Consider the following 13,754-nt stretch of genomic DNA (forward strand, 5'->3'; position numbering starts at 1 on the left):
GTTTCTCTCACTTAGTAATATGCATTTAAGGTTTCTTCGTGTCTTCATTGCTCATTTTTTTAATCACTGACTGATATTTTACTCTGTGGATATACCTAGTTTGTTTACCCATTCACCTATTGAAGGACGTGTTGTTGCTTCCATTTTTTGGCAATTATGATTTAAATTGTTACAAACATTCATGCATAGATTTTTGTGTGGATATAAATTTTCAGCTCATTTGAGTAAATACCAAGGCACGTGATTGCTGTATCTTATAGTTAGACTATGTTTAGCTTTGTAAGAAACCGCCAAATTGTCTTCCGGTGTGGCTGTATTATTTTGCATTCTCATTAGAAAGAAACAAAGTTCCTGTTGTTCCACATCCTTGTCAGCATTTGATATTGTCAATGTTTTGGATTTTAGCTATTCTAATAGGTATGTAGTGGTATCTCATTGATTTAATTTATATTTCCTTGTGGATTTTTTAAAAAAAATTATATTTATGGGAGAAACTTGATTAGTTAAGTTCCTAAGACTTTATCTGTAGGCAAATGAACTGCCTTGCCATGCTCATTATTTAAAATTTATCTGTTACAGTCAATCCAAGTGCTTAAAATATCTTAAAATATTCTAAGGTAATTTTTATAGGATTAAGTATAGTTTTTTTTAGCATTTGGACAGCCAAATAGTTTCAAGGTTACATTTCTGAATACCTCTTCAAATAGTGTTAAAGGCAGGACAGTACAGTGATTAAGAGCTGGGTCCTTGGGCCCTGGTATCAGACAGAGCTAAGATTTCCTACATTGATTATGCAACCTTGGATAGGTCCTATAATCTTTAAGACCATCACATATCAAATGGAGGTGGTAATACTACCTATAAGCTGAGGTTTTCTGAAGGAAAATTAGATAATGTAGACTTAATTCAGAGATGGGCTCATTAATTTTCTATCATGATTATTATTTCAGTCTTTTTTTTTAAACTTTGAAACTTTTATTTAGGGGTCATAAAGTTACCATGTGCATGGTAATAAAAAACCTTACTGTGTGAGAAGGTCAGTTTTTTTTTAAACAGTTCTAATAACATGATATGCATGTATATTCATGCTGAGAATTAGAAATTTAAGAAATCTTGTTTCCTTAAATAAGGCAGTATCAAGGATTTACTATGAATGTGTCATGATTATATGTCTCACTTTACTAAAGAATCATGGGTTTATGATCTAACATTTGGTAATTCTGTAGTCATAAAAACAGCAAGGATGGTTTTCCTTCATTCTGTTCTGTGAGGTCTCGTGAGAATTGTTAAATCATTTATATTCTTTTAGTAGGCAAAAAAATGGGTTTACTTTAAAAACGTTTAGTTTTGAGGTTAATATTGCCAAATCTGCCTTGCTGTTTGTTAAGATATCTGATTTCAGATGATAGAGAGAACTGTACATATTAGTATTCAGAGTCTAATCTTAGGTATGTACAAGAGGAGAAAAAAACCTACATGATGATAGTTTCTGGAATGCTTTATTAGTTCAGGAGGTTTTGTAGTAGATGTTTATCATGTTATAAAGAATACATCATAGCGTAAAGAGGGCATAAATGCACTGAGCATAAAATAAAACTGGGCCAATTATATCAAGTATAATAAATCTTAAGAATACAGTGTTAATGTAAAGCCTTTTGAAAACTTTCCCTTAATTAAGATAACTAATGCTGCTTCTGCTTAATTTAATAAATGTTCTGGCTAACTTGTAAAATTAGCCTGTTATTTTCAGTTCATACTATAAAGTTGCAGACACCTTTATACCTATCATATTAATTCTTTATGGCATTTAAGTGTGGGATATACTTCTTTCCCCTTTTTATATTGTATTTCCAAAGATTACTTGAATGGATAAATCTTCTCATTTTAAATTAGATTTCTAGACTGTTCATTAGACATGAGAAATTCAATTTTGGTATCTTTTAAAACCTGTTAAAAGTTCTAGTATCACTATATAATCATCAGTACTATATATAACACTTTGAAAGTGAGTGTAGCAAATTATTGAGAAGTTATTCAGGATCCATACGGTGGAAAACAGGTTGTAGATTCTCATCTGCAGAATTAAGCCAGTTTAGCTATATGTGCGAGTGTAGATATGATACTTTCATTTTCTAAGCCAGCATTTTTTATCATTGAACAGAATCTTTTAATCATGTGTGTAGGACGCATTAGGCTATATTTGGAATGTGTTCACCATTTTGCGCAGCTATTAGTACTAACGAGGATTTCAACTATGAAAAAGAATGTTTTCTTTTGCCCTTTTAGATGTATCAGATGATTTAATTATAGCATTTAAGACTCAGAAAAAATTGTAGGGCACCCAAATTAGGAATCTTTTTAATATTATGAGAAAAATGTTGAACTCATTTATCAGTGGCATCGCAATTTGATTAAAAAATCAAGTGGCAGCCAGTTACATGTCTAAGTCAGGTATTGTCAATAAATTCTCTTACCTATAAAGGTTAGATTTTTGCTTTACTAGCATGGGGACCAGTTATTTTTAAAGGCCCTCTCCCTGCAGTAAAACAAATTTTAGATAAGTTAGAAAAGCATAATTTTTTTTTTTTTTTGGCTGCTCTGGGTCTTTGTTGCTGCGCGCGGGCGCTTTCTAGTTGCAGCGAGCAGGAGCTACTCTTTGTTGCGGTGCGCAGGCTTGTCCTTGTGGTGGCTTCTCGTTGCGGAGCACGGGCTTTAGTAGTTGTGGCACACGGGCTCAGTAGGTGTGGCTTGTGGGTTCTAGAGCTCAGGCTCAGTAGCTGTGGCACATGGACTTTGTTGCTCCGTGGCATGTGGGATCTTCCTGGACCAGGGCTCAAACCCGTGTCGCCTGCATTGGCAGGCAGATTCTTAACCACTGCGCCACCAGGGAAGCCCCAAGAAAAGCATAATTTGTAATGCACTGTTGGCCCTGCAGAAAGTAAGAGAATCTCTGAGGGGCATATGTACATACAGATATACATAAGCAGATAAAGTAGTTGAAACTGTAGTGGAGATTTGTGAGCTCTAAGTCATTGCAAAAGCTGGAGTTGCCCTGCAGTCAAATGTCCATGTCAATGATGGGATCAGTTCACTAGGCTCTAGCAAGGTGGAACAACGAACCTGATAGTCTTGCATTAAGCTGAGACCTGTGACTGCGGCAGACATGGTCCTTGGTTGGTAACAGTACCTACTCTCACAAACAAATGCAGAGCCCCTGAAGAGGAAAGCATTTCTAGTTTTAGCTATTAGGATTCTCCACATGTTAAGGTCAGCCAACTATGAGCTCACAGTTAAAAATCACCAGTCCTATAAATAAACTAGAAGCATGATTGAGAGTCAGCAGGAAAAATAAACACAATTCAAGACAGGTTTTAGACTCCGAAAGAACTTCTGAAGGACACTATGGACTTCAGATGTTAGAATTAACTGACAAAGAATCTAGAATACCTGTATATGTTTTCGAAATAAAGAATGGAATAAAAAATGAGAAATAAGTGACTTAAGAAATGATCAGGTAGGTTTAAAGAAGAACCAAATAGAACATTTAGAAATTAAAAATTAGATCATTGAAATAAAAAATTCAGATAGGTTAAACAGATGTTACGTAAAACCAGGAAATGAATTAGCCTGGCAGTTAGAATTGATGATATTATCTAGAACGCAGCATACAGACAAGAGTATGGAACAAATGAGAGGCTGAAAATTATGGAGGATTGAATGAGGCTTTAGTATGAGGCTAATTGGAAAAGGAAAGTCAGCAAACTAAAAAAGAAAAACCACATGATCATCTCAATACATGCAGAAAAAGTATTTGACAGAATCCAACATCCATTTCTGATAAGAATTCTCAGCAGACTAGGAATAGAACTTTCTCAACCTGATAAAAGGCATTTAGGAACAATGAACAGGTAAAATCATATACAATGGTGAATACTGAATGTTTCCCCCTTAAAATTTGGGAGAGGACAAGGATTCTTTATGCTCTCACTACTTCTGTTCGGCATTTTCCTAGCTAGTGCAATGAACAAGAAAAAGAAATAAAAGGCTTCCAGTTTGGAAATGAAAAAGTAAAATGGTCTTTATATACAAATGATAAGATTATCCATGTTAAAAACTCGATGGAATCTACAAAAAGGCTACTAGAGCTCATAAGTGATATGTTGCAAGATTACAGAATAGAAGGTCAATATACAAAAATCAGTTGTAGGGCTTCCCTGGTGGCACAGTGGTTGAGAGTCCACCTGCCGATAGAGGGGACACGGGTTCGTGCCCCGGTCCGGGAAGATCCCACATGCCGTGGAGCGGCTGGGCCCGTGAGCCATGGCTGCTGAGACTGCGTGTCCGGAGCCTGTGCTCCGCAACGGGAGAGGCCACAACAGTGAGAGGCCCGCATACCGCCAAAAAAAAAAATCAGCAATGAACTATTGAGAATTGAAATTTAATAATTCCATATACAGTAACGTCAAAGAATATGAAATCTTAGGAGTAAATGTGTCAAAAGTTGAACATCTGGAAGCTGAAAATGCTAAATATTGCTGAGAGAAATTAAAGAAGACCTAAGGAAATAGAGATACCTTATTTATGTGTTGATAGATTTGCTGTTGTTAAGATGTCCCTTCTTCCTAAATTGACGTATAATCTCAACAGGTGTTTTGGAGTGATTGACAAGCTGATTCTAAAATTCAAACAGAAATACAAAGGACTTGGGATACCCAGCACAACTTGGAAAAAGGAAAGCGAAATTGGAGGGCTAACAATACCTGTTAATTTCAAGACTTAACTACCATATTCAAGAAAATGTGGAATTGGCATGAAGTTAGAGACATAGATCATTGATGCAGAATAGAGAGTCCAAAAATGCACTGACACATATGTGGAAAATTGATTTTCAAAAAAAGTTACAAAGGCAATTCTATCTTGACGCAGTAGTCTTTTTAACAGGTGATACTGAAACATTTGGATATCCAGATGTAAAGCCTAAAATTCTAAAACTTATAGAAGAAAACAGAACAAACTTTGTGACTCAGGGGTAGAAAAAGATTTCTTAGATGCAACACCAAAAGCTCTGTCCATAAATTTAAAAAATTGATATTTTGGACTTACTCAAAATTAAGAATTTATGTTCTGCAGAATACTCCATTAAGAGAGTACAAGATAAGGAATAAACTGGGAGAAAATATTTGCAAATCACATATCTAATAAAGGACTTATGTCTGAAGAACTCTCAGAATTCAATAAGAAAACAAAAAAAGCCAGCTTAAAAAAATAGGCCAGGGCTTCCCTGGTGGAACAGTGGTTGAGAGTCTACCTGCCAATGCAGGGGACACAGGTTCATGCCCCGGTCTGGGAAGATCCCACATGCCACGGAGTGGCTGGGCCCGTGAGCCATGGCCGCTGAGCCTGCGCGTCCAGAGCCTGTGCTCCGCAATGGGAGAGGCCACAACAGTGAAAGGCCCGCGTATCACCAAAAAAAAAAAAAAAAATAGGCCAAAGATTTGAATAGACACTTTAGAGATAGATGTCAATTAAGCACATATCTAAAATTTAAAAGACCTGACCATACCAAGTGTTGGTGAGGATATGGAGCAACTGGAACTCTCATATACTGCTGAAGGGAAGTGTAAAATTTACAACCACTTTGGAAAACAGTTTGGCTGTTTCTTAAAGAGTTAAACATACATATATTATATGACCTAGCAATATACCCCTAGTAATTAATCCAAGAGAAATGAAAGAATATATCCAAACAAAGACTTGTATACAAATGTCCATAGAGCTGTCTTCTCCCTGTGTCTTCACACCATCTTCCTTCTGTATGTGTCTGTGTTTCAGATTTCTTTTTCTTATAAGGACCTTCTAATGACCCCATTTTAATTTAATTACTTCTTTAAAGACCTATCTCAAAATATGGTCACATTTTCAAGTATGGGGGGGTTAGGACTTCAACATATGAATTGTGTCGGGTCAAAACTCAGCCTATAACAGTAATTTACATTGATGCCGATGAAAATGGAGAGAATTGCAGTGATTTGAGAATTACTCAGGAGATAAAACTGACAAATCTTAGTGATGGATTAAAAGTGGTGAGATGGAGGAGAAGGTATCAAGGACAATATCATTAGTTCAGGTTTGACAGGGTTCTAGTAGATAGGAGTAACTTCATTTGAGAGCATAAACCGAAGAGCACATTTAGGAGGGAAGATAAGCTCTGTATTCAGGTGCTCATGGGACATCCAAGTGAAGATGTCAGTTAGGCAGTTTAATATGGGAGTCTGGAGCTCAGAAGAGAGGCCTCTGCTTGCGACATAAATTTGGACGATATCGGCTCATATTGGCAATCAAAGCCATGGTAATGGGAAAGACCGGCTATAGAGAGAAAAGAAATCTACCTCGAAAATGCAACATATAAAACTCATGTAGAACTCTGGTTTCCAAAGTGTGTATACATTTTGACATGTAAGAAGATAGTTATAAATTTTGCCTGTCCTTTTTACAAGTTTTATCCTTTAAACTATTTTCGTACATTTTATATTGCACATATTTTATCAATACAGTGGTATTTGTATATAATTTTAAACAAATAAGTAAACATATATTAGAATGTATATTTAAAAATATTTACATTCAGTGAGTTTGGGAAACATTGTAATAGAGGAGGCCACAAGGAGTATCTCAAGAGGAGGATGAAACCAAAGAGAATATGGTGAGGGAAGCCAGGGGAAAAGTTTGGAGGAGATCGTGATTCATACTAAATCTAATTTGAGTGACAATCTATTTAAAATACCAGTCCACCGTGCGTTCTCAACAAGGGCAATATTGACCCCAAGAGGGAGAAAAAGTTCTGTTTTTTGGAGGGAGAGGGGAGGCACAAAAACGTCTTATATATTACATTGGCTTGTGGTCTCCAGAGTTCAGTCCTACCATACAAAATCTTACTCCTTAGTATTTAGCATCTGTCATCAGGGAGAAACTAAGTTAAATTTAAATTAAGTGGTTATATTATAAAATTATATAATATGTATCATTACATATTATATGTATATAATTATTGTATATAATATGCTTATTATATGTATATAATATGCATATTATATAATTATTACATATTATACAATATGTATGTAATTAATTATTTAGTTTTCTTTTTGGAGGGGCAATATGAAAAGAAAGGTTGAGAACTCTAGAAAGGGTTTTAAAACCGTTTAGCACTGTAGTTTAACAGTGATCTCTAGGGAAAAGTGTGGGATAAGGGATTTGAGTTTGAAGAGAAGCTTTAAATTTTTACCATGTGTGTTTCAGTATTGAATTTTTTACATCAAGAATTTATTCGTGTCTTTAGAATTAAATTAGATTATCTTAATTACTCTTCCAAAAAATTAAAAAGAATAAAGGAAACATCATGTTTAATCCTATCGCCCAGAAATAATTTCTTTTTTTTTAAATTAAGTTATTTATTTATTTATTTTTTAGCTACATTGGGTCTTCATTGCTACGTGAGGGCTTTCTCTAGTTGCGGTGAGCGGGGGCTACTCTTCGTTGCAGTGCGCGGGCTTCTCACTGCGGTGTCTTCTCTTGTTGCATAGCATGGGCTCTAGGCATGCGGGCTTCAGTAGTTTTGGCTCACGGGCTCTAGAGCACAGGCTCAGTAGTTGTGGTGCACGGGCTTAGTTGCTCTGCAGCATGTGGGATCTTCCCGGACCAGGGCTCGAACCCGTGTCCCCTGCCTCGGCAGGAGGATTCTTAACCACTGTGCCACCAGGGAAGCCTGAGATAACTTCTGTTAACATTTTGTATATGGTTTTCCTATAATGTTTAGCTCTATGCATTTTAACAAGTCCTATCTGTTCTATCATCAAAAGGTATCTGAAATCCGACTACTTTTCACTTCCTCCCACTACCACCTTATCTAAGCCCCCATTTTTAAAAAAACAACAAGTAGATTGTACTGTAAATATTGCTTTATCTTTGAACAATATACATATAAAAGCCAACATTTTGATTTTAACTGAAGTTCTTCTGGCTTTTCATTTTGTACTGTGATGTTCATCTTCAAGTCCCTTCTGAATTTCTGTACCTTCCTTCTTTTTTAATCAGACACAGCAAAATGGTTCTCCCTGAAGGCTATTTTCCAGTAAAGATAACTTTTTTCTTTGCTTTATATTTGCTTCCCCAGGATCCCTCTGCTTTTATCCAGAAGATGATTAAGAGCTAATATAAAATTCACATCTGTTTGGTTTCTTTGATCAAGTCTGCAAGCTTTCTCATTCACAATGTGATCTCTCCACAGAGATCTCTGGCACAGACTTGTTGCTAAATCTTTTACTGCCTCTTCTATTTTGATCGTAACTTAGTTATGTCTGGTTCCCTCTGACCTTGTCTCATTAAGTTCAGTGTCTTATAAAATCTTTATCTGAACTGATCCTCACCTTCCCCTTCTGTATCAAAGATAGAGGTTGATTGTATCTTCTCTTTTCTCAGACTTACCCCTCTACTTTTGTTCACATTCTACATCTTATCCTTATCTAGGACATTCTCTGCTTTCTCCAATATCAACCTTTCCCAGTTACTTCCTCCCAGGGATCTACCATCTAAAATCAAAACCAGAACAGAATCCTTGGTCCTGTATCTCCCTCAAAGTATTTCTTCCCTTCATGCCCAGATTTCCATAAGGTACTTTGTGTCTCTACTTTCTTGTTTCAGTTTTGCTCCAAACCACTGAAATCAAGCTTCTGCTCCACTGAAACAGTTGTTACTAAAGGAATTTTAATGACCCAACTACCAAATCCTTCTACTCACTTCTAAGATTCTTTTACTTCACTCCTTAGAGGTAATAACTACTTCTAATACTGGTTTCCTCCTTCACAGATACTACATCTCTTCAGAATCCTTCACTGATTCCTCCTTCTCCACCTACCCTTCCTTTTAAAACATTTTATTCATAAAATTTCAAACAGAAGCCAACATACAGAACCAAAGTATAGGACAGTGATTCTCTGTGTACCCATTGTCCAGTTTCAGCAATCACTAACTTGTGACCAATCTTTTTTTTTTTAATAACTAACTCCACCACTTCTCTTTCTCCACTCTAAATTATTTCTTCCCCAACCTTTAAGTAGTGTTTTTCCCCTGGGTCCTATGCACAACATTCTTTTCCTCTCATGCCACATGCAATCTATGGAAAAGCTCACACATGTTAATAGTTTCTACCACCTCCAGATGCTGATAACACCTAAATCTCTTTCTCCAGCTTAGATCTTGTTCTTAAGCCAGAGATTTGTACATATTTAGTGGCCTAGATTGTCTTCGCTCAGATGCCCCACAGGTTCTAGAAGTGGTAGAGACTGGATCTGAACCTTAATATCCTACTTTCAGAGTTCCTCTTCTTAACCACCGCTCTTTTCCTATATTTAAATAGGAAAATATAATTATGGTGGGGAACATGGGATGCTATAGATGTATATAACAGAGTGCACCAAACCTGGGGGAACAAAGAGAAGAGACACCTAAACTGACTCTGATGAAGGTGCTGGATTAAAAGCCGGTAACTGGGAGAAACTACAGAAGAACCTTCAGCAACCTTAAGGAATTTGTGCAGGTTGGATCTTTGACCTCAGTGGTATGTAACAAGAGAAGTAGACTGGGACAATCATGTCATATAAGGCTTTGTAAGTCAAGTTAAAGGGGACTAATACTTTAATATATCAGTCAAACAAACCTTAGATCAAATCCCAGCTCTACTACTTTTGTACTACTGTACTACTTTCTGTATAATTCTAAGCAAGTCACCTTTTCTCTTTGACCTTTGTTTTCACTCTAGAAAGGGACTAAAAATGTCATCTTATAAGATCATTCCACTCATTTTTTCAGTAAATATTTATTGTGTGCCTATTATGTCCTGGTCACATTCTCGATGTTGAAATTAGAGTGGTAAGAAAGACAAAATGGGACCTCTGCTGTCATGGAGCTTACATTCTGGTGGTTGTTGTAGTGTTTAAATGAGATAACATTCAGTGGTGCCTGTTACATAATGGACATTCAGAAAATGTTAATTTCCTAGCCAACGTTCAAATACATTCTAACGCATGGACACTTTGAGTTCTTCTCTGATTAAGTTAAAAGTACATACTTCTTGGCTTAGAAGTTTTGAGTGACTTGTCACTAAAAAGGAAGAAGTAGCCAGATTATCTGGGACCCTACGTTTTCTTTCAAAAGGTCATGTCTAGGAGTTAGAATTTTCTTGTTTACTTTGGCAATTCTAAAAAGCCTTGAAGAATTCCTGTTATTTCTAGAAATCTGTTTCAGTAATTCTGTGAATTACAAAGATGATTTGCATCAAAGGAATTTATGGTTAGTTGTAGGAATAGATAATGACACATCCAAAAGAAATAAAAGAAAAAGCCTCTAGAGAAGATAAAAGCTAACAAAAATCATCCACAGAACAAAGAAAACACAAAGAAAGCATAAAATGAGATGATAAAAGCAGAAACAACCTATTAATTAAACATATTTGGTTTATAATTTCTTATTAAAAGGTAAAACAGTGTTTAAAAATAGAATACTTTGTTTATAAGAGTCAAAAAACAGTGACATGACAAGAATAAAAATAGACTGATAAACATTTCTCAAGTGAAAGCAATAGCGACAGTATGAATTTCAGATAAAATAAAACAAATAATGGTATATAGAATACAAAGGGTCACACAAACTTTATATTACCAGTCTCTTCAACAAATGATGCTGGAAAAACTGGATATTCATGTGTGAACGAAAGAAATTGGACCCTTACCTTAAACTGTATTCAAAAATTAATTCAAAATGAATTAAAGCCCTAAATGTAAGACCTAAAATTATAAAATTCAGAGTAGAAAATTGGGAAATCTTCATGACATTGGACTTGGCAGTGATTTCATGGATATGACACAAAATCACAGGCAACAAAAAGTGAAATTGACAAATGGGACTACACCAAACTTCAAAACTTCTGTGCGACAAAGGAAACAACAGAATGAAAAGGCAACCTACAGAATGAGAGACAATATTTGCAAACTATATATCTGGTAAGGGGTTGATGTCCATAATATACAAAGAACTCCTACAACTCAACAACAACAAACCACCCAACTCAACTAAAAAAGTGTGTAAAGGACTTGAATAGATATTTGTCTGAAGAAGACATACAAATGACCAACAAGCATATTAAAAGATGATCAGCACCACTAATCATCAGGAAGTACAAATCAGAATCATAATGAGGTATTACTGCACTCATTAGGATGACTATTTCCAAAACAGAAAACAGGTGTTGGTGAGGACGTGGAGAAATTGGAACCCTTGTATATTGTTAATAGAAATGTGAAATCATGCGGCTGCTAAGAAAAACTGTGGAGGTTCCTCAAAAAAATTAAAAACAGAATTAATGTATGATCCAGCGATCTCACTTCTGGAGATACACAGTATATCCAAAAGAATTGAAAACAGGATCTTGAAGAGAGATTTGCCCAGCCATGTTCATTGCAGCATTATTCATAATAGCCAAGTGATAGAAGCGATCCAAGTGTCTGACGATGGATGAAGGGATAAAGAAAATGTGATACACAGACACACACGTATATACATACATGCAATGGAATATTATTAAGTCTTTAAAAAAGAAGGAAATTCTGTTACATGCTAAAGATGGATGAAACTTAAGGACATCATGCTAAATGAAATAATCTAGTCACACAAAAAAACAAATATTGTATGATTCCACTCACATGAGGTATCTCAAGTAGTCACATTCTTAGAAACAGAAAGTAGATAGGTAGTTTCCAAGGGCTGGGGGGAGAAAGAAAATGGGAGTTGTTGCTCAATGGGTTTAGAGTTTCAGTTCTACAAGATGAGAAAGTTCCAGAGATCTGTTGCACATCAAGGTACCTAGAGTTAACACTGCTGTACACTTAAAAGCAGTAAAGATGGTAAATTTTGTGATTTTTATCATAATTTTAAAAGTATAAGAATCGTTTCATGCATTGTTTTCTATGAACTTAAAACATATGAAGACTGGGTATTATTTTGTTAATTAAAGGGTATTAATTGCCTTTTATTACCTCAGCTAAATGATCCTGTAGATTTCCTTCTGGAGACATTAGGCTCTTATATTAATATATTTCCTAATATTTAATGATGGGTACCTTGCTGACATAAATCCTACTTGTTGAGGTAGATAATTCAAATACTGAAATCAATTTGCTATTATATGTGAGAATTTTGTATTTGTATGCTTAAGCAAGATTGACCCAAGTTTACTTTTTAAAGTGTATGTATGTGTGTGTATGTAGAAGCATATATAGTCACCAAATTTCCTGCATCTTAGACATCTTTCAGATTTTTACCATTATGTTGTTATCTGTAGACTTTTCATATATGACCTTTAATATATTGAGGTAATTACCTAGCTTGTTCCTAGCTTGTTGAGTGGTTTTATCATGAAAGTGTGTTGAATTTTGTCAAATGCGTTTTTGTGCATCAGTTGAGATAATCATGTGGTTTTGTCCTTCATTTTGTTAATGTGATGTATTAAAATGGTTCTTTAATATGATGAAAAACATTCACTTTATTTTTTTTTAACTAAAGTATAATTGATTAACAATGTTGTGTTAGTTTCAGTACAGCAAAGTGACTCATTTATTTATATATGTATATATATTCTTTTTCAGATTCTTTCCCATTACAAGTTATTACAAGATATTGAATATAGTTCTCTGTGCTGTAGGTCCTTGTTGGAAAAACATCCACTTTAAAGTGTTTGATATACAATACACATATTGCATAAAATCTTGGTAATCTGAATCTATTTTGTGATCACTGCATAAGAAATTAGCAATTATTTGATTTGCCTTTTTATGATACACAATACCCATTTGAATTCAAAACAAAACTTATGAAAGAAACAAACAACAAGGAAAGTAGATATGTGCATAGGCATAAAAATGAGAAATCAGTATTTTTCATTGCTCATTTTCTTTCTTATAACCTTGAAAAGTAGAATTTCATTCTTTGCAAGTACAAAACTAAAGCAGAATGAATGAATTTCCTAATTATTCTTTTTTATGACAGTAGTCATATTTCAACATTATACATATTTATGTTACTAGGGTGAACCATGTGTAATTGGCATTGTTGTACTTCAAAAATAGAATAACGGCAATTTGATATAATATTATCACACATGTAGAAGTACCTTAAAGGGCTTGGTAAAATTTCTGTAAGTGTCGTTTTCTTTTAACAGTATTAAAATACTTTGTCCGGTTTTAACAAATGACACTTAAACTAATCTTTATCTTTTCCTTTTAGTAATTACTTTCTAAAATATGTATTAATAGTTGAGTGACTGTATCCTGCTAAGCTGAGTAATAGGAATTCCTGTGACTTAAAAAAACAAAAACAAAATTGTGTCTATACTTCAGGCAGTTCTCTTTCGTAATTGGTGAATTGTATCTTGGTGGTCACTCTTGGTCTAAGCATGCTTGTTCTTCATTTTCTTATGGTAACAAAAATTGCCTTCTGTATATAAAATGATGATGATAATAATTGTAATAATAATAACATTCACTGAAGATTTATTATATGTCAAGAACTGTCCCAAGAGTTTACTTTAATAAACTTTTAAAGTCCTTGTAATAATCCTGCAGTGTGGGTACTGTTATCTCCATTTTACAGAGGGCAGGGAGGCACAGAATGATTTAGCAACTTGCCCAAGCTCACACAGCTAG

General features: G+C 34.9%; 1 protein-coding gene across 1 annotated transcript in view; it reads left to right on the forward strand.

The window, feature by feature from the left end:
* Positions 1–13,754, forward strand: part of COG5 (component of oligomeric golgi complex 5) — a 283,180-nt gene that overhangs the window by 163,836 nt on the left and 105,590 nt on the right. The window lies entirely within an intron of this gene.

The sequence above is a fragment of the Pseudorca crassidens genome, chromosome 8, assembly GCF_039906515.1.
Source record: "Pseudorca crassidens isolate mPseCra1 chromosome 8, mPseCra1.hap1, whole genome shotgun sequence".
In the NCBI taxonomy this organism is placed as follows: Eukaryota; Metazoa; Chordata; class Mammalia; order Artiodactyla; family Delphinidae; genus Pseudorca; species Pseudorca crassidens.